This window comes from Castor canadensis, chromosome 3 (genome assembly GCF_047511655.1).
Source record: "Castor canadensis chromosome 3, mCasCan1.hap1v2, whole genome shotgun sequence".
Classification (NCBI taxonomy): Eukaryota; Metazoa; Chordata; class Mammalia; order Rodentia; family Castoridae; genus Castor; species Castor canadensis.
Window position 1 is genome coordinate 186,149,013 of NC_133388.1, and position 21,576 is coordinate 186,170,588.

At 38.6% G+C, this 21,576-nt stretch overlaps 1 long non-coding RNA gene across 1 annotated transcript in view; it reads left to right on the forward strand.

The window, feature by feature from the left end:
- The first annotated feature begins 15,904 nt into the window (after positions 1-15,904).
- LOC141421738 (uncharacterized) overlaps positions 15,905-21,576 on the forward strand; it is an 81,722-nt gene continuing 76,050 nt past the window's right edge. Inside the window, exon 1 of the long non-coding RNA XR_012446439.1 lies at positions 15,905-16,349. This is a non-coding gene — a long non-coding RNA (uncharacterized lncRNA). The remainder of the gene's footprint in view (positions 16,350-21,576) is intronic.

Sequence of the window (21,576 nt, forward strand, 5' to 3'; positions counted from 1 at the left end):
TTTAGTCCAACTACCTTACTTTTATTCATAAATAAATCACAGTCTGATGAAGTGACATGATTTGTTCAAAATTACACATAATTAGAGCTAACATTTTGTCCCAGGTATTCTGCTCAGCACTTTATGGCCATTATTTGATTCAATGGATTTATAAGTAACATATCCTTGAATAAACTGAGGTACAGGAAGAGAAAATAGTTTTCACTAAGTCACATATCTCTCAGGTAGCAGAGTTGACTTTTTGCATTTAAGTTCAGGTGACTTCTTAGCAGATGTCCTCAGAGTCTCTACCTCCCTCCCACCTTCCCACTTCCACACCTTGGTATGTTTCTACAAGGCTCTGGTAGTTGTATAAGTGGTTAAAATGGCTATGTCTTCTCTCCCAGGGATTTTTCTATACCTCCTACTGAGGTGGTAAAGATGGGAAGATGCTGAAGTCAACAATATCTCTTATTTTGCTCTACATAGAGATTTCTACCTTGGGTCATTTCCAATCTTCTTCATACTCCTTCAACTCTGAGCCAAGGATTGAGTCAGAAAATCCAAATTTTAATCTGTATTGTTAGGCAAGATTTAAAGGGACTCCGAGACTCAGCTTCTTCACATGATACATGGGATTAAAATAATACCAGTTCTATGCAGCTTTCATGAGTATCAAATGACATGTGAAGATGCTGTCAAAACAAAAAGGTGTTGTTTATTACTCAATTTTTTTAAATATCAAACAAAAAGTGAGGCTTGTGATGAGTCTTTAGATAATCCATATGTGATGAGTGAGGTGTCTTTGCTAGTCCATTGAGTATAGGACACTAATTCAAGAAACTATAATTACTCTGCTGAGTTTTTAGAAGCCATTGGGGTTATGCTGTTTGTTAAATATGGAGTAGAGGTAAAATACATGGCTAAGGAAGTGATGGTTAAGAACACAGAACTCTCATATCAGGTCACCAACATGACTTTCTTTACAAGCCAGCAAAATTCTTGGCAGGAGCTTCTCAATAAATCAGCATGTCAAAAGAAATAATGACTCCTCCCATTGAACAAGAACAAAACCAGTAAACTGTCCAAGGTGGACTTGGAACAGAAGTCTCCAAGAGATCTCACTCCTTTTGCATTCACTGAGGCTAAATGAAAGGGTGATGCATTCCTGCCACCCAGTCAGTCAAAACTCAGCAATCCAGAACGACCCTAGAGACCCAGATAAGAGAGTGAGTTAACTGCCCATTGGTAAGTATGGGTATCCCGTGAGCAAGCTACCAACTGTTATTCTGTAAAGTGAGTTGTACCAAGAGTTTTTATTTGGAGAACCTAGGAAGTAAATCTAAAAAACATATAGGCCATTCCTGCTTCCTGACAACATTCAGGGTGAGATGATTTGCTACCAGAAATCCAAGGGGAACCAGATCAACTGTGGGACATTGTTTTCAGTCTCCCAGACTTCAGAGACAAAAGGTGATGTATACATCATCTCATCTAAACCTCCCTCTTTTAGCAAGGAGGAAACATAGGCCCAAGAGATGAGGCAATTTGCTCAAGGGTATACAATCAGTCTTATGACAGAACAGATTCTAGATACTGGTCTCCTTACAAATTCATCTGAGCTTTTTCCATAATACAACATGGTCTCTCATTTAACTATGACCCAGTATTCCTTTCTCTACCATGCACTTATTGAGAGTTCATTGTGTACTTAGATATGTTCCCAGGACTAGCTCTAGAGAAAAAAAATGAATTCAGCAAACAACAAAGAACCATTTACTGATGCATACTCTCTCATTTACTCTTCACAATGGCATCATGATTTTGAGATAATTATCCCTACTACAAATGAGGAAATTAAGACTTGCTTATGGTCACACAGCTACTTGCTAGAAGACCTGTGATTACAATTTAAGCTGTCTGACTTCACATTCTAGGTTTATCACCCTATAGCATGATGTCTTCCTCACTCCAGATCTTTCTTTCTCTCTCTTCAACTCTTGTACCCCTTGTACACTTATTTCCACAGTGCCTTGTTGTAATTCAGCTATTAGGGATGGACCATGATCTAGGAGCTTACAAAGACCCTGCGCTCAAAAGCTCATGTGTTGGAGGTCCACAGACTAAAACCATAAACAAACACATATCTGCTGCTTATCAGTTTTGGTAAGTGCTAAAAAGGAAAATGAATCAAAGGATAATCTGAGTGGCCAGAGGAGGTGCTATTTTTGATGGAGCAACCAAGGAAAACCTTCCTGAACGGGCAATATTTAAGCAGAGGCTGAAAATAGCAAAGTATAGGTATGGAGATGGGGAGCTGAGCGAAGGACCTGGTCCTTGGCCTTGATAATATGAAGAAAAAGTGAAAGGAGCCAGCATAGCAGAGTAGATAAAACCTATGCTCCAACATGAATGTTCCTGGCAATAAATAGCCATGCAGCCATTGATTGGCTGTCTGACTTGAGCAAGTATACACAAATTCTCTGAACTTAAGTTCCTTTCTCTGTAAAATACTCACTTCTGGGGTCATATGAGGATTTTTAATTAGAAACAGTGCCTGGAACACAACAAACAACAAATATCTGCTTGTTCTCTCCCTTATCAGCATTGACTGAGGTGTCCATCATCCCTGTAACTTAATGTCATTGCCCTAGATTCTGTTTTGTTACTTATTTCCTTTGGAGAAAAGTAGGACATTTTATATTCTTATTTTTTTCAATAAAATATGAGGAAGCTCAATAAAATAAAATCAATAAAAGGGAAGCGGTTCTGGTTGACTCAAGGGAGTAACAGACTAACACACCATCTGCTCAGCTCCACCCGTGCCCTATGGAGGTCCTGAGGAGGCCCTGGGTTTCAGAGAACACATTAACAGCCCTCCTATTAGACAGAGCTCCTAACACAACAATTAGCATAAAATAGGGAACAAATATGTAATTGTTTAAAAATGTTGAAAACTGCAAAGTAGAATGTCTTGGCTGTCGTTTTTTTGAGAAAAGAGATTACTAGGCCACACCACACATAACCATCCCTCTTGAGGTGGTTGTTGGGGCTTGTTTATTTAGTTCAGGCTTAGTCACAAGTTCAGAACATTCTGTGGGTTTTACTGGAACTCAATATCATGGTTCATTCCAACTCAGATCACTCTGGCTGAGGCTGCCAGTGACCTCCTCTGGGCTCCCAATCCTCAGGCTTCTTAAGAGATGGGCTTGGTATTTCCCTTTCAGCCCTGGGCATGGCCTCTATGGCTTCTACCTCTCCCAAGGTCTGGAGCTGCTGAGCTGGAAGGGGCTGTCGGAGGAGTAGTGTCTTTGTTCAGTGTGCCCCAGGAACACCCTCCATCTCCTAAGGCCTAGAGAATCTGGGACTTTGTGTTTCTAGAAATATTTCCATCACCTGGAGGTCATGTTGTTGTTCCCCCTATGTCTTACAAGCTGCTGTGAAGTTTGGTGTAGTTAGCCCAGATATGGGTCTGTTGTTGAGGGTTTGTTGGTGTCTGCCTGTTTACTGAAGTGCTGCAGTTCACCTCACCACAGCACTTACCCAACCCCCCAGCTCTTCAGAGTTCCTGAATCTCACCCTGATCAGGGAAAGATATTTGTTGACTACCTGTTCTGTGCCAGCCAGATGATAGGCAGGTTTACCCACAGAACCTTATTTAATGCTCTCAAAATCCTGTGAGGAAGGGTCAAATTCCTTCTTCAGAAGAGGGAAATGAGACCCAAAGACATTAAATAAGTGGGCTAATACCACACAGTTAATAATAGGGAGCATCCCTTCAAACCAAAGTCAGATAGACTCAAAATTCTCTCTTCTTTTCACTGTGATGTGCTCAAATGAGCAAGTCCATCTAAGTTTTTTTTAAAATGTCTAATGTATAGCTGAACCCTCCATGAAACTGTCACATTTCTAATACTTGAGAATTTAGCTAGCCAAATTAATTTTTAGGTGGTATAATTCAGCTCGTGTGTGTGTGTGTGAGAGAGAGAGAGAGTTGGTATGTATGTGCATATGTTGTATATGTGTTTGCAAATGTGCTGGGCAAAGGAAAAGGTAAACAAAATAAGAAGGAAATTAAAAGTTCCTTTCTGGCCTCAGTTTCTACAACTGTAAAATGCAAAGCTTGGATAGAGCATTTCCCATGTTCCCTTCAGCTCTTTTACAAGTCTTCCCTGTGTGAAGAGACAATGTTTCTTTTTTTCTGTTGTTCATTTATATTTAAAGATCTTTGTTTCTCCTGAAGACAGAATAAACATAGGAGAAAAACTCAAGTTGGGATCTATGAAATGGACCTGACATCCAGTGCACACATTGGTAGGGAAAACTGTGGACTTGAAAGGGGTTGCTTTGTGTTGAGCAGGTTTCCTGGGATGGATTTCTTAAGTGGTGGTAGAGGCAGGATAACTGAATCACTCCCTCTACACTATCTACCTCCAATGAGTGATGTGAGGATGCCTGGATGATAAGGAAAAACAATGGCGAGTTAATGAGACCATAGTCACAATGTGTTAGGGATAGGGTTTGGAAAGAGTCAGTAGCCAGGGACTGTGTGAATTTCTAGCTGAGGAGATCTTAGACATCAAATGTCCAGCATAGTGGAATTTTTCAGAAGTGCTCACCCTATTCTTAGAAGTGAGCATAGGTTAGTGTGGGTCAGGAAAGAGAAAGAGGGAGTAAACAAAACAAAAATTCAAGGAACAAAAGTCTAAGGAACAAGGCCTGCAATGGGACCCAGGATTTTCCTTATGAAGATGGAGTAGGAGTAGGTGTCTGTCATGGCAATTCTGGAAATTATGGTTTAGAGCTCACACTAAGCCTAATGTGGTCTATACATGCTTGTTTTTTACCTAGTGGTTTAGGAAATGTGTTTAATATAAACAAGATTCAGAGTTGGAAGGGGTTTTAGAAACTACTGCATCAAGCTTCTTTACAATACAAGAACTACTTGTACAAAACCACAGAAAATGGCGAATATTTCTATAATTTCTCAGGTTTTCCCAATTCTTTGAAGAATAATAGTTAAGGCCAAAATAGACTAAGATAGAAGGGTTTGGAATTTCAACTATGGCACTTACTTGTTTTATGACCTTTGGCAAACCCCACCCCCCAATTTTTATGAACCTTAGTTTCCTTAAAGGAAATAGAAATTCTTAATACTTTATAGAGGAAGTCATGAGAATTAAATAAGATGTTTATAAAGTGGTTAATACATGCCTGGGACAAAGAAAATGCTCAATAACTATTAACTTCTAATATGTTTTATATAAACATATCTCATTTTAATTCTGTGAGATAGTTATTATTATCCCTATTTTATGCACGAGCAGATTGAGCCTAAGAGAATTTAAATTATGTTGATCAGGGTAGCGAGGCTGATGCATTGCAGAGCTGGGAAATAGGCCTGGGTTTATCACGCTACAAAGCCCAATTGTTTTCAATTAAATCATGATGACTTCATGTTGAGCAAAATTCTGTTTTTCAGCAACTGAGAAGCAACATAATATAGTTCTTAAAAGAGATGAGATATTATTATCTTTGCAGTATTGTGAGAATTAAGTGAGATAATAAAAATAAACACTGCACACTGGGCATATAATATTCAGCTGCACTGATGCAGAGAAAGTGTTCAATAAATGATTGCTAAATAATTCATGGTATGTACTTTGTATTTTGGAGCACCACAGAAAATGTCTACTTCTACCACAGCACTGCACAGATAGGAGAGGATGTTTACATGTCTCTTTCCTATCTCTTCTCACCTTCCTCACCTTCTCTACCTTCTCTCTAGGCTGTTTCTTATGTCTGTAGACACAGGTCACATGGGGTGGCTGCTTGTGTCACTGTGGGAAAAACAAAAGAAGAAGCTCACAGGTTGTTTCAAGCCTGTAACTCCCCCTAACCCACTGGTCACCTAGCATCATTTCCGTTTCCCAAACAAGGCCTGTATGTGAGTTGCTACCTTGATTTTCCATTCTCTTTCAAAGAGAGACAATGTTAAAACACAGCTGAAGAATTTAACCTGGGTGAGGCCCACAGCGTGGAAACATTTGATCAGCCAGTAACACTTAGAGAGCAACCTGAGCCCCACACATATGCAAACACATGTGCAATGGGAAGTGGTTTTTCAGATCTCCACCCAAGAGCTGTCTTCAAGTCTTTGTTCTTAATAAGGTATTAACCTGCTTTTACTCTCCGAGTTTAGTTCTCTAACCTGAGACCCGTTACCCAAATTGCTCTTTCTCTTCCCATATCAAAAAGGTGACATTGTGATTATCGGCAGTAGCTTGGCATCCTACATGCGGGTAACACTGTTCTCATAGGAGGGTGCCCAGTTACTGCCTCTGCAATTCCAGCATAGCTGACAAGCAAGAGGGTGTCTGAGAGCCAATGCTCTGCAAAGATGCAGAGGAAAGCCAGGGCACGCTACCCGAATCCCACAGCCAAGCAACTCACTTCTGTTCTCTCTAGAGTCTGGATATCAGCTGAGGTCCCCAGGCCTTTGCGTGTAAAATAAATTCACATGGCTCCCTTCTTTACATACTCTAAGATACCCAGCCCGTCACCGTAAGATTCTTTCATTTATTTCTCTCTATATATACATATTTAGCAAATTTTCTGATAATACTGATGCCATTTGTTGAAGTCTTTTTTTCTGTTCTTTGTTTATTATTTTCTTTTTGCTACATATCAGATATTTTGCTGTGATTTTTTTCTTAAAAAAATTTATTTCATCTGCACGATACTTCTAATAAGTAGGTATGGGGATTATTACTTTTAGATGAGAAATCCAGAACACAGAATGTTTTCCACTTTCTAGTATTCCTGTTTGTAAGTGAGCTATAATTTAGCAATATTTATGGTCATGGCCAAATTAACAAAACAGCTAAAATCCAAGTATATAAGGAATTCAGATTTTCATGGGTAATATACATAAACACATAGATAATTACTGTCAAGTGTAACTTTTAATAACTTAAAAGACAAAGTATAGCAGTGCAACCTTATATCAAATACATATGCAGATATACATGTGATTAAAATCAGAATTTTAAAAAGTACATGGGAACCTTTTAAAAACAGATGAATCTCTAAATCTCCAAAATTAAGAAGAAATTCAAACTGATCATTAACTGACTTGTAGAAACTTATGAACTGACACTGGATGCAAGCATAAGCTCTTATGATTGATGGCTGAAGTTTGCATGCCCCTATGGGATTATGAAGATCAATGCTTGAGTCACAGTACAGTGACTCAAGGTGAAACTTATAAGATTCTTTAAGATTCCACTTATATTAAAAGAGTACTAGAAAAACTGTAAGTGCTGATACATAAAAGCAATAAAAATCTTGTTCACCCCCCAACATCCTGGGTGGAAAAGAAATGTCTCTCATGAGAAACTGAAACTTGAGACTTACACTACTTGTGGTTATAGGATCTAAATGTATTCCTAAAAAGAATTATTCATATAAAAACTAATTATTGCTGTATAAAACACCTGGATATTGACAGGGAAGAAAATTTGAAATGTTTACAGCTTAACCTGTCTGATCCTAACAGTGAAAGAAACAGCATCCAATGAAGATGACCTCGCAATCACCCATTGCATAGCACTTGAGAAATAATAGACTATAAAGGCAAGCCAGTAGCTTCTATAGCTACAGCTCAGTGAGGAAGTAGTATATCAAGAATTGAATATAATAGAATAATTTATTTAAGGGAAACTAAAAAATGATAACCAAAATAAAAGGACACTGTACAATGAATGAGAAAAACACTGGTACATTTTACAAAAGCAAAACAAGCAAAAGAGAATATCTCAAGATAAGAAATAGGTAGCTGTGAGGGAGAAAATTCTCAATGGAAGATTACACAACAAAGTAGATCTAGAAGAAGAAAGAATTAGTAGGTATAGGTCTGAAGACATCATACAGAATGTGGTTCAGAAAAAACAAAACAAGTAATATGAAAGAAGAGTTAAGAGATATGGAGGATAGAATAAGTACACTCAACATGAATGCAATAAATTATCTGAAACAAAACAAAAACAGAATAGAGAGAATGAGGAGAAAAGTAACATTTTAAAAGATCGAAGCTTAGAAGTTCCCAAATGAGAATACATGAGTCTTCAGAATAAAGGAGCACACTGAATTCTGTGGATAATAAAATGGACAAATAAACAAACACAACTCTAACTGGTTCATACTGAAGAAACACAGAACAGAAAACACACAGAAATGACTAAATGCAATCAGAAAGAAAAGACAAATTACTTATGATGACAGGAACATTGCACGCTGGAAATTAGTGAAATAATATTTGCCAAATGCCGAAAGGATGAACAATAAGAATGCAAGTAGTAATAATGAAAAAACAAGTTGTAAAGTGTGTATATGAATCTAAGTCTCACTATAGAAAACAAGATCCTTACCAATTGAGGAATTACACAGAGAATGTAACTAAAATACTGGCTTATCAACAAAACCATGGATGATGAGAAAAGTTACAGTATGCTAAAATGCTTGTGTTTTAGTAGGGATACATAAATACATTGTGAAATTTGACACTGTTATATCAGGGTTGTGTGTAATGAGGGTAAGGATAATTTTAAAGAATGAAACATAAATTACAGCTTTTAAATGTGTAGAACATGCAGAAAGTCACAAGAATTAAGAGAACTTGGCCAATATGAAAGAAGACAAGGAAAGAAGAAACAATGCACAGAAGAGGGACTCTAGAACACACAAAATAATAAATAAAATACAGAACTTAGAAATTAACTCATTAACTGAAGACTTGGTACATGAAAAATCATTGGAAAAGGATGGAGCAGTCAAAATATAACTAGAAAAATTTCCTATTCAAATCGTGGTAAGTAAGTAAATAAGATCCTTATCTCACATTATCCACAAGACAAATTCCAGGTTAATTAAGGACCTAAAAGTGAATAATAAAATTTTAAAACTTTTTAGACAAAAATGTTCTTTGGCTTGAAGTGCAGCTTTTTACAGTAACCTATAAGAAGACCAAACCACAAAAAGAAAACAGTGATAACTTTAAGTACCTTGAAATATAAGGCTTCTGCATGACAAATACAGCAACATAAAAGTGAAAAGACACAGACTAGTAAAATTTATTATCAGAAAAATTAATGGAGGATAATCTGGAGGGCAAAGTACACACACAGGGGATAAGCAACCTAATTATAGGATAGGGGGTCTATGAAAAAGAAATAAGAATATTGTCCTATAAACAATAAGACTCCATTTCATATATTTCAATGTTCACACTAAGTTAGAAAACAGAGCTAAACAAAATTCAAGTGTTGGTGAAAATGCAGAGAAATGACAGACCTCATGTGCTATCGGCAGAAGTCAAGATTGACAACTAATTTGTTCAGCAATTTTGCAGAAATTATAAATCTAAAGAGGTACACATAATGTCTACACACATTTTCCCTCTCAGGCAGACCATATATTTTGGAGATGTTTACCACATTCTTGGATTTGGGGTTGGCAATATGGCTGAGTAATAACTACTCAACATACATGCTTTTGTCTGTCCATAAAATTACTACAGGGAGTAAGGGAGTCCAATTACACAGAAGCCAGGACTTTGTTGGATGTTCTCTTCCTTGTTTTCTATAAATCAGGCAGTGTGTATCCTCAGCAGTCAATGATAATCATTTTGGGACCACTAGAGAAGGAGCTAGCCAATAGTTGATTCAATGCTAAGCAATTAGAGCAAAACAATTTTTGGTCATCAGATGGAAGTTTTTCCTGAAATCAGTTGTGCCTGGATTTTCAGTCATATGCAACAAATAAACCCTGTCTAGTGCTATTTACATCACTTTGAATTTTGTTTATTTCTGTTTATTCTTTGTGTAACTATACCCAATGGCATCCTAAGATAAGCACGATTTATCTAGGCAAAAAGAAAAGTGGATAAAATGGATAGCATGTTGTGTATATATTGTGTTTTGCTTTGAGTGTTTTCCCACAGCATCCTGTGCTTCTTAAACTTATCCTTTTTCATACCTAATTGATATTTGTTTCTTTGGGGAGTTATATATTTTGCTCACCATTATATCTATTAGAGCCTACTCCATTGCCAGGCATGGGGAGATGACTGATAAATACTTGATGAATCAGTGTTGAGTGAAAGGCACAATGCAGGGATACTGTGACCAAAACAACATTTGGCACAATTCACATAAGAGTAGAAATGGTTTTTCATCATAGTCAGTCTGTGCACCAAGAGGCAGGTTCTTGAAAATAGCAGTGTTAAGCATCAGAAGAAGAGATGCAGGTTAACAATGCTGAAGGGAAAGGGTTTGAGAATTCATTCAGACATTTATTTGTTCAAGAAGAAATGGGGAGTTGGACTTATCTTAGACACTATACAAAGACTAGATTTATACCTCAGTTAATATGGGTTACATCCCTCCACGTACCATGATAGAACCTTGTATATAGTGGGTGCTCAAATAGTGATGGTTAGATGAATGAATAAATCCAAAGTCTGCATTTTTTTTTTTTACCTATCATGTTATTTCCTATGAACTGAACATTGACTGAGTGCCTCTCAGGAGCCAAAAAACATGTAAAAAAAATTTACTGAAGTGATTAGACTAGTCTTGGCAGATGGTGGCCCATTGATCTGGAACACCTTTTCACAGTGTTAGGTGTGGAATGCTTTACATGTCCCACTGAATGCTTCTTACAAATTTAAATCATGAAGAAAATGACAAATATGACCTAGGTAGACACAAGAAGCAGTTTGACTTGACAAATACAAAGAGTAAAGATTTTGGAAGATGATGTTAATAGACAAGATGAAAGTGGATAATGGAGCCAATTAAAATATAAAATATTTAGTTAATAGTAGTTAATAAAATTAAACTGTGTGTTGGGGGGTAGTTATGTCCTAGAAATGGGGTATTTCTATAGTCATATAATTGAGTATCTTTTCTGTGGCTGGACTACAGGACTGAGGAAAGAATGAATACAGCCTGGAGAGTCTCTGGAAGGAAGAAAGTACTAGTCAGGGACATTGTCACAGGCAGTGGAACTTCACGGATTGGAATGTGGATGGTAGAGTTAGAGTGGAATAAAGCATTGCCTGGAGCCTGGAACATGATGCATGCTGATAAGTCTTAGCTATTATTATTCTTGGTCAGGAACTTAAGGAAAAAGATATACCAAGAAAGGCAGAATGATTTGAACAGAAATAATTAGGAAAAGAATGGCAAAGATAGAAGAACTTGGGAAATAGTAGGTTTTGGACAAGAAGATCTGCTTGCTTTGGAGTCTTATAGGTTAAAATTGAGCACCTGTTTTCATTTTCTGTGTGTTTAGCTCTGTGCCAGTCTCAGGGATTTTTGAAGAGAACTCAGAGTGTGTGACTTTCAAAATTCTGTAGCTTTCAGAGGTTAATTGCTCTTAAGGGAAGAGCTGATTCATTGGCTTTAGAGGCAGACTATCTAGTATGAGCTTCTGCTTTTCCACTTAATAGCATTTGGCTCTTCTCTCCAACCTTCAGTTTTATTTTCTTTAATTTTTTTTTTCCTTTGGCAGTGATGGAGTTTGAACTCAGGTCCTCATGCTTGCTAGGCAAGCACTCTACTACCTCTTGAGCCACTCGACCAGCCCTTTTTTTTCAATTTTTTTTTTTTTTTAGTTTTAGTTTCTTTAAAAAAAAGGTGGTGGTGTTGGTAGTGGTGAAACACTACCAACTTCTTGAGAGGTTTAAAAAAAATTTAAAAGTATTTACCATAATATCTGACACTAAGATATTTGTAGGAGTAATAATAGTAGTACGACTATAGGAGCTGTCATGGTAATGTGTGAACATCTGGATTACTGCCTAGGATCAGGTGAGAGGTTCAGAGTGCAATGTGAAGTCAACACAGAGGTCTGAGTGCAGACATTATCTTGAATAGTCTTTTCTATGGTGAAAGAGTTGAAGGCAAGGGAGTAAAATTTGAGAGGAGGGAAAAGAAACCACCACCAAGAGAAAACTGATGAACAGAAAGTAACAGTGAATAATGTCTGAGAACTGAGGAAAGAATTTGTTTCTAGAACAGGGAATCAACAGAATGTACTTTTACTGAGAAGCCAAAGCAATGGAGACCTGAGGAAGGATCCTCAGAGCAGTTTGGGTACATTAATAGGGACAGGGATTCAATGATAGATGATCTGAGCAGGCAACATGTTGAAAGGAAAGTTGGACGAATTGGGAACTTAAGCAGGCAGGCTGATTATCAGGAGAAGTGGTAATGTGAGTTCATTCATGCATTCAGAGCTATACCGTACAGCGTGTTAAATGGGCCATGGCTCTGTAACCATGAGAGTGCTGCCTGTCCTTCCTCTGCTTGCCACTGGACTCCCAGCCTCTCCTGAGTTGGCCTGAGAACTGAGCTATAACTGTGGGATGTGGCTGAGGAAGATGCACCGTTGTCAAGCCTGGCCCATACATTCCCATGGAGCATCCTCCTATTCTTTTTCTATCCCCAACTGAAAAAAGGACACCAACGACATAGAAAAAGGAGATTAACTGGCTGATGGTTCCTGGGTCCCTGAATGACTGCATATCATTCTCTTCCAACTGCTATTGGACTATGACATGAGTGAAAAATAAGCTTGTATTACATTAGGCCACCAATGTCTTAAAGTCCTTTGTTGCAGTGGTTAATCTACCCTGACTCATACAGTTAATAAGTACTCTGAACCTCTGCTTCTTCATTTGGAATATAGGACTGGCAATAGCCACCTATCTGACAGTTACTCTTTCCTTTTTTCCATGCCAGTGGGACCCTAACCATGGCAGACTAATTGGCATTCCTTTGCTTTAAGGGAATCTAGGTCCCTCCTCAGCCCCAGCCATGGAATATGTGCATGCCTGTGTGTGTTTGTGTAGGCAGGAGTGTAACAATTGAAGTCGGTTGTGGTAATTTTGCCCCCAAGCTGTGAGTAGTTTAAGGCTGAGATGGAGTCAATAAGACACAGAGGGAAATCCTCTAGGAGGCTTCTGGTAAGATTTCTTGTCATGAAAGAAACTTGAAAAGGGAAATTCATTCCTCTTTTCTAATTTTGTACATCAGTAAGTGAGGCTGTGATGTCTGCAGACACTTTGTACTCTTTTGCACATTCAGAGAAAAATTGGAGGCAAAAACTGACAGGCTGAAGATGGAATAGTCCCAGGATATGATACCAATTCTTGCCACCAGAAATGTCTTAGGTGAGATGATGTCATTGTCTTTTACTTATGCCATTCTTGGTTGGTTCTTGTGCTCCCTATATAAAAATATCTTAACCACTATTTTGTTTTAGACTAAACCTATTAAGATATATAAACTGCAAGCTTTGGGGTGAGTGATCAAGAGAGTCATTAGCGTAGTGACTGCAATGCTTCCCATCAAAGCACAGGCCTCCCACCCCCAGCCTCATTCCTGAGACTCAAACCTCACTGTCTCTCAGCAAGCAGGAAAATAAGCCTCTTTCAGCATGTGACAGAATGTGTTGAAGATAGCCAGAAAGACTTGCCTTCTTTGGAAACTAAGATTATAGAGAAGATTTGGTTATTGTTGATACCGAGATGTGTCATATGTCTTTTAGATGATGAGCTATTTGCAGGGTGAGTCAAGCCTTGGGATAACAGGTGTCCTATACACAGAGGGTATTACCAGATAGATAATGTTTAACCAGCACTCCCTTCTTATCACAAGTAATTCAAAGTAATAGAATAGAACATTATAACCATGACAAGCTGCAGGTGGCAAAGCATGGGATCCCCACATTATTTTTACTGATAGATAAATAATGATAAGTACAGAGTCTCTCACCACTGTACCTCCTGCCTCCATTCAGTTTACTTAAAAAGATCAGTGCTGCCTTAAGGAAGGTATGGCCCTTCAAAGACCATCTTTGCTGTCTTTATCCTTGAAACACTCAATAAAGGGAAGCGGATTGTCTATGTGTGATGAAGTCCTAGATGAAATGAGAGGCTATTTTCTTGCCATTGAACAGTGATACAAATGATAAGAATACCAAGAATAGCATTGAAGAGAACAAGAAGGGGAAGTAGAAAGAGAAAGTTCGGGAATGTTTCTATGATATTTTCCTCCTTATCAGTGTCTGTCATGTATCATTTCCTTTTAAAATTTGATCTCAAATACCAGCAATGCAGGCTCTATTATCCATATTTAACAGATAAGAAATTGATGCTCAATGAACTTGAGTGAGTTATGTGAGATCACATAAGAGATCCCTGAGCCCAAAACCATGCTGCATTTGCTTAATCATATTGCCTTTCATTTCCTTCTCTCTGGGATGAGAATCTTGGGTGGCCTGAACTTAAAGACTCTGAAATGGCAGTCATCCCATCCTCTGAGGAGATGGCTGACCCACAAGAAGGTACATCCTTAAGAAGCCATGCTGTACAGGGCAAGAATACTGTGCTTAGAAGGGAAGACTTTAGAATTCTGGCTGAACACTATCTACAGTTGGTCATCAAGGTATAGCAAATGAACCTCTTTCAGCTTCTGTTTCTTTTAATTTGAAAAGCCAAGAGGCTTTGTAAGACTGTGTCTTGGAGTTCTTTTACAACAATGATTTTTTTTTTTCTGTTCTGTTTTGTCTCATACTGATTGACCCTTGCTTTAAAACATATAACAAAAAGAAACTAATATGGAAAAAACCCTTGACCCCCTGTTTATTCAATATACATGTTTTCCTAATGTGCATAAATGAGTAAAGGTACTTGTGAAGAACATTTTTATATATGTGCTGCAAGTTCTAATATTACAAAACTGAACATTTGCGTCATAATGACTTCTCTGTCTCACACAGCTCGCATCCAATAAAAGCAGGCTTACAAATGCTGTCACAGATCACACTCATTCTAGAACTAAATTGAACAGTGGTTAGATATGTAGCCATTCTGCCCCAGTCCTTTCTGGCTTTATCCTTTTAATGGATAATGGACCTTCTGAGATCCTTCCTCATGCCTCAGACTGGGAACCTGACTGGACTTCTGACATTTTCCTTATGATGATTTCAATTTCCTTCTGGCTGCTTGGCCCCAGCTTCTGTGGATGATTTCAATTTCCTTCTGGCTCATGGCCCCAGCTTCTGTGGATGAACCATCTGGAACAAGCTAGGCCCACACACTGTAGGTTAATGCAGAGCTTTCCTCCTTCTCCTGAAATGGCACTGACTCCATTCACGTACAAAACTTACTTTGCAGGTACATGTGTCCCATTTGTCCTGCAAAACAATTATATCAGTCTAGGAATGACAGCTCCATTTTATGGAAAGAGAAACTGACTCAGAGAGATTAGATCAGACATCAATGATGTTAGAGGATAAGGTCAATTTGTCTCCATGCCATTGTCTCTTCTTTCTGCGCTAACTCGCCTCTACAAATTATCTCAATGCCTTGCTGTCTATCATGGCAATCTGACTTCTGCAAAGGTTTGAATAAAGCTTCTTTTACTTGACTTTTTTTCATGATCCATTAAGATTCTGTGCCTCAGTTTCCCAATCTATTAAACAACAAAATTAATAAGGCTGAATCACCTATATTTGGTCGAAGTAGTTTTAATTCTTTTCTGAATCAGGATGAATGCAAATTGCCTAATTATTTCACTAATTAATAACATCTGCTTAGAAATGCAACTATTAGTGCACAATAAATGATAAGCTTATAATTATGGCTGACAGTAATTGCTTCGTTTTTGCTTTTACCTTCATTCCAGTTTATCTTCCTGAGCTATTGCTACCTCCTATGGGTTAGGGAAACATTAGGAAAAGCCAAACAACAGAGTCCTTTCCCAAGGGTTTGGGAATTGATGAATCATCCCACTGTCTGCATCATTCAACTCAACTAACGTGTGCTTGACCCACAGAGGGAAAGGAGGCTCTTTGAAATGCCACAAAGTACAGTCCCCGGCCTGGTACATGACCTCTTCTACTCTCCACCTGACCCCTTGTGCCCAACGTCACCTGGAGCCTGAAATCTGGAAGCAAAAAGTCCTTGACTGGAGTCAGTGGAGAGAAAATCATCACCTGCTTGGGCACAAACATGCCTGGTGACTGCGTCACTGTTTGTCAAGTTGGATCAGCTAATAGTTGCTTAGCGGGCCTTCAAAGCCCCACAGCCAGGCAGCTGAAGTTCTGTAAATGCACTCCCTGTGCGAAGGCCTTGGACTTTAGATCCCAAGTGTGCTGGGAGCGTTTTGAGCTGCCGCCTGGCTGCAATAGCAGAGCGAGGAATTTCAGCTCCATTGTGCTTCTCCAGGGTTCCCTGCTCCAGCCACTCTCCTGCCTCTGTGCTGCAAGGCTGTTCCCCCCGCCTGGGACACCACCCCTGGGTAACTACCTGCAGGGCTTCCTCCATGTTTCTCTTAGTGATCTACCTAAGAATTACCTCCTTGTGTCCTCTCTGTTCTCTCCCGTCCCTGCCTCAGAGCTCTTCACAGGGCAGGACACTAGTTTATCTACTTGTTTGGTTTTGCCTATGGTTTATTCCCCCATTCCCTACCCCGAGAGCAAGAACCGTGTCCTTTTTGTCTACTACTCTGACCCAAACCCTTAAAGATAGTTTTTAAATAAGTGAACAAATGAACAAGTGAAGGAATGATTTCCCCATCTTACAAATGAAATGGCTAGAAACAGACAGGGATGTTAAGCCAGTCAAGTTCTACAGGCATTTAATGGCAGAGTAGTATTGACACTGACTCTTAACTCACATCCAGGAATTTTTCTTAACATTATTTCACATTACACACTTGTCCAGAAATTTGGCAATTAAGACAGCTCTGACTCACCATTTTCACATTGATTCGCCAGTTTTCAGTGGATCATATCTATGGAGATGTCTAGAACTTTGAGAAGGATAGGTGCTTATTCTCTTAAATTATTATTGAGTTTATCTGTCTTACAAGTCCTTTTGAAAAGCAAAGCTACCTGACTGGTATTTACACTATTGTATTTGAAAAACAGTTTAAATATAAATTATTTTGAGTATTTATTACATAAATGTGGATATACTTAAAGTATAAGTAAAAATATAATCCCCTACAGAATCTCCTATACCTTTTTGGGTATACTTTATATGTATTTTAATAACTGAAATCTTATTATATGCAGAATTTTCTAATCTTCGTTTTTGCATATCATACTTTAGAAAACTTCTGAGGTCAATAAAACTAGCAGTTTTAATGATTGCACCATTCCAATATATGAGTGTAATGATTTTACTTAATCATTTTCCTTTAATTGATTACTATGATTGTTGCCTTTTTTCATTTGTTAAAAGTTCTGAGTTCTTAATCCTCTTGTATTTCTGGGTCCCGCTATTGTACCATTATTCCCTACTTTTCTAAAACCATGTAGAGAGTGAATTGTTGTCTAGGTTCATACTAAAAATGCTACAAACAATCTTAAAAATCCTGGGTTCTAGCTCAGAGTTTTTCTTTGAATTAGTCACTGTTGAAGATTTTGCTCATTTGCATTTCTAGGCTTTGAAACTGGGTGGAAGGTGGAGTGGAGAGGAGGGTGTACTGGAAACATTGGCCAATTTGAGAGCAAATAGAGGCTTGGGGAGTGTGTTTACATTTCTGTTCTCTGTGTGTGATTTTGGTCTTTGTAGCCAGGACTAGCTTTTGTGGCGCCTGTAGACCTCTGCACTTTAATGACATAGGCACAAATTGTCCTGGGTGCTAGTCAGCATGACTCAGCCCAGAGAGAAGCGGAACAGGATGGGACTTGCCCTTTCTCCCATGCACAGTGGAGAAGGGAAGGCTCTCAAGGTCTCTAAGTCAGAGAAAGAACTCTGTGTTCAGTGTGACTGGACCCAGTGGTATGTTCCAGACATAATTCTGGTCAGAGTGATGACCTTGCTGCATACCTACCATTCTCACAAAGCTCAAATCCATGCTCTCCTTCTCTCTGCAGCCTTGCACAACTAATAAACATGACCATTGATTTGAGCACCTTCTATGTGCCAGCCTACTAAGCCAAGCACTTTCAATCCACAAAACCAGTTCTTAAGGCAATTATTTTGACACAAAACCAGTCCTTAAGGCAAGTATTTTGACAGTGTCTTTCCACATAAAGACACTGAAGTTCAGAAAGGTTAAGAGAGCTTCTCAAAGTCACACAGAGCTGACATTTAAAGCCAGTGTATTTGATATCAAAACCCATGCATTACTGTATCCCTTTGGTTCTGCAGAATAGAAACCCTTCTGCTCAGTACCATGATTCCTGTGACAACTGTCTTGGACTGCATTATATTAGAATTATTTATACTTCAGTGACCCAATGTACTATCCATTTAATGAGCACTTACTTTATATAAGACTCTCTACTAGTTTACACAGAGAGAAATAGACCACATTCCCTATCCTGAAAGGGATGAGGGAAAGAAACAAAGGTCAGGATTAAAAGCTATGTAATGCCTCCATGCTTAGGAACTAGATTATTAAATTTACCAAAGACTTAGTTCATTGTAGAAACTCAACAAAATATTTGTGAAGAAGGAATAAAGGATGGATGATATATTATAAATTACTTGAAACTTAGTTTGAAGACATGGAATCTATGCTTCAGCTTACTTTGTATTTGCTCTGCAACCTTTGGGATCTATATTTAGCTTCTCTGACTCTGGCTCCTTATTGTTAAAAGAAGACATAAATATTCTTACCTGGTTCCACTTGTAAGATCATTGTGGATCCAGTGGACCAGAGGCTCAACCACAGACATTAGAACTATTAAAAATGTAAGCATCAGTTTTCAAAATCTCAAGAACTATATTTGTTGGTCAATTCAACCAAACAATATTTATCATTCACCATGTGCTATACCAGATTGGATGAAGCTATTACACATTTGTATCTTCAACATCAACACTGGATTAATCACCATTTTAGAGATGAAGAAGCTGATCGTTATACAGTTTAGATAGTATGCTAGAGGTGACACAGCTGGTGAGGCAGGGGCAGGAGTCAGAATCCTACTGCCTGGTGCCAACCTCTCATGGCTGCTTGTCACCACACATTTGTCCTCCCAGAAACAGAAGTTAAGCTGTGGTACTGACAGCAACTTACTAACTTAGAATCAGCCACAGGATTCCTTGAAAGGTGAAAAAGAAAAATGTCATATGATCCAGTGATGCAGAGGAATTGAAATCAGTATGCAGAAGAGGCATCGGCATTCCCATGTTTCACTGCAGCACTAGTCACAGCAGCCAACAAATGGAAACAACCTATGTGTCCACCAATTGATGAATGGGTAAAGGAAATGTGATATACGTACATTACAGAGTACTACTCAGCCACAAAAAAGTGAAATCCTGTCATTCGTGACAATATGGTTGAAACTGTAGAAATAAACCAGGTGCAGAAAGACAGGTATCACATGATCTTACTTGCATGCAGAATCTAAAATAGTCCAATTCTGAAACAGTGGAAAATGATCTCCAGGGGCTAGGGCAGGTAGGTGAATTGGGAAATGCTGGTCACAGGATACAAAATTCCAATAATATAAGAGGATTTCATTCAAGAGGTGATGACTATAGTTAATAACAATTCATTCCATTATTGAAAAATGTTGAGCATAGATTTAAAGTGAACTCACCTATTCAGAATTGTCATAATGAATGCCCCCCATACAATGAATATATCCTAATAAAATTTTTTTAAAAAAAGGAATCAGTGCAGGAAGTCAGCTCACTTGTTGGAAGGCATCTGGCTGCACTATTTTTCCATGCCCAGAAGTCATGTGTTACCTTCAGTTCTTCCCCTTCTGAATGCTTTCTTTTCTGACTCCAAGGCCATCTTGTTTTAGCTCTGTCCATGCATCTTCACATTTTTGCAGGGTTGTGTGCATTTGGTGTGAAATGAAAATGCAAGCTCCCATGCAGGTGCCCTGAGCATCTGTAGTTAGTGTTGGAATTCTGAGATTTACTATTAGAGCAGCCCCCTTCCAAGGCTCCAGGTCAGGTTCTTCCAAGTCCATGCTCTTCTTCCTGGACCTTTGCAATCCACTATTGAGTGATTTCCCCAATGTCGGAATAATTCAAAGTTGGAATGCATGAGTGGCCTTTTCTTGGCCTTTGCTGGACACAGTTGAGCTTTCTTCATCTTCTCTGCAGCCCTTAAAATACAACGAACAAGCACAGTATTCACTAATTTCATCTAAGTTCCCAGTCCCACCCTTAGCCAATCCCTTTGTACTCTGGTTTTCTGAGGCTATTGAAGCCTCTTACTGGACTTTGAATTCTCCATGGCATTTTCAAGATCTCTCTGTGCATCCTGTTATCTGGCCTTGGTTCTACTTGCCTTTTCCATGTTTGTATTAGTAAGTTTTTAGTTACTACAGTACATACCTGACCTAAACAACTTATAAAGAGAAAAGGTTTAATTTGGCCCATGGTTTCATAGGTTCTAGTTCATGATCAGTTGGTCCCATTGTTCTTAAGCCTTTGTTGGGGAAGCACATTATGGCAAGGATGTGACAGAGAAAAACCTCCCACCTCAAGCCACAAAGTAAAAAAGAGAAAGAGGAAGGGGCCAGTCTTTCACTGTCCCCTTCAATGGCACATCTCCAATCACCTAAAGACCTCCTATCTAGCCTCATCTTTTAAAAGTTCCACCATCCTCCGGTAGTGTCACTCTGGAATCAAGCTTTTAACACGAGTCTTTGGGAGAGACTAATCCAAACCACAGCCACCTGCCGTCATTTCAAGGTCAAGTTCCGGCTTCTGCTTATTACGCAGGCCTTCTAGGCAGTGCTATCTTGCTTTCTCTCTGATGCTTTTGTGGTCCATGATATCTAAGCCAATTCTGACATTGCTTCCTCTACTATCACCACTTGTCTATCTGTCTGTTCACCAGCTGGGCCATAAGCCATGTGAGGGCAGGGATGGTGTCACATTTTTACCTTCTTAGGGTCTCGCACAGTACCTGGTATATAGCAGGGGCTTGATAATACTTTTCAGGTTCAATTGAATCAAGGGCCTCAGAGGTGAAGAGTAGCTGTCAAAAATTGTGCAAAACATGGGAAAGAATCTAAATAGTCTCCAGCAATTTTTAAAGAGTGATGACTTAAAACAATAAGGGCAATAGTCATATGGGGATTTTTAAAGATAACTTTGGGAGTGGTACAATACCCAAAACATTACACACAACCCAAAAAGTACAGATGAAGAATTTTCATTTTTAGTTTCCCTCTAGGACTTCCTAAGAAGCTAAATTCTAAATATGCATTTAATTAACATACTCCCCAATGGTTTCTGTAGGTGACTTTCTGTATAAAGGACACACACCACAGACTAGTCCTGAATCTGTGTCTTAGTTGGGTTGATTTCTTAGTCCCTAGGTTTACAGTTAAGATTGTATTTCTTCATCATTTCCTGCTCACAAATTCTCACACTGCCTCCAAGTCTTGCCACCATCTTTGGTCATCTGCAAGAGAAGGAAAGGAAAGAAGAAAAATTAAGGAAGAGAAAGACAGAGGAGAAGTTAGAGTATTTCTGAATTACACTTTGAAATTCACAAAGCCAATTTTCATTATTGGTATCAGTTGTTTTTCAAGATT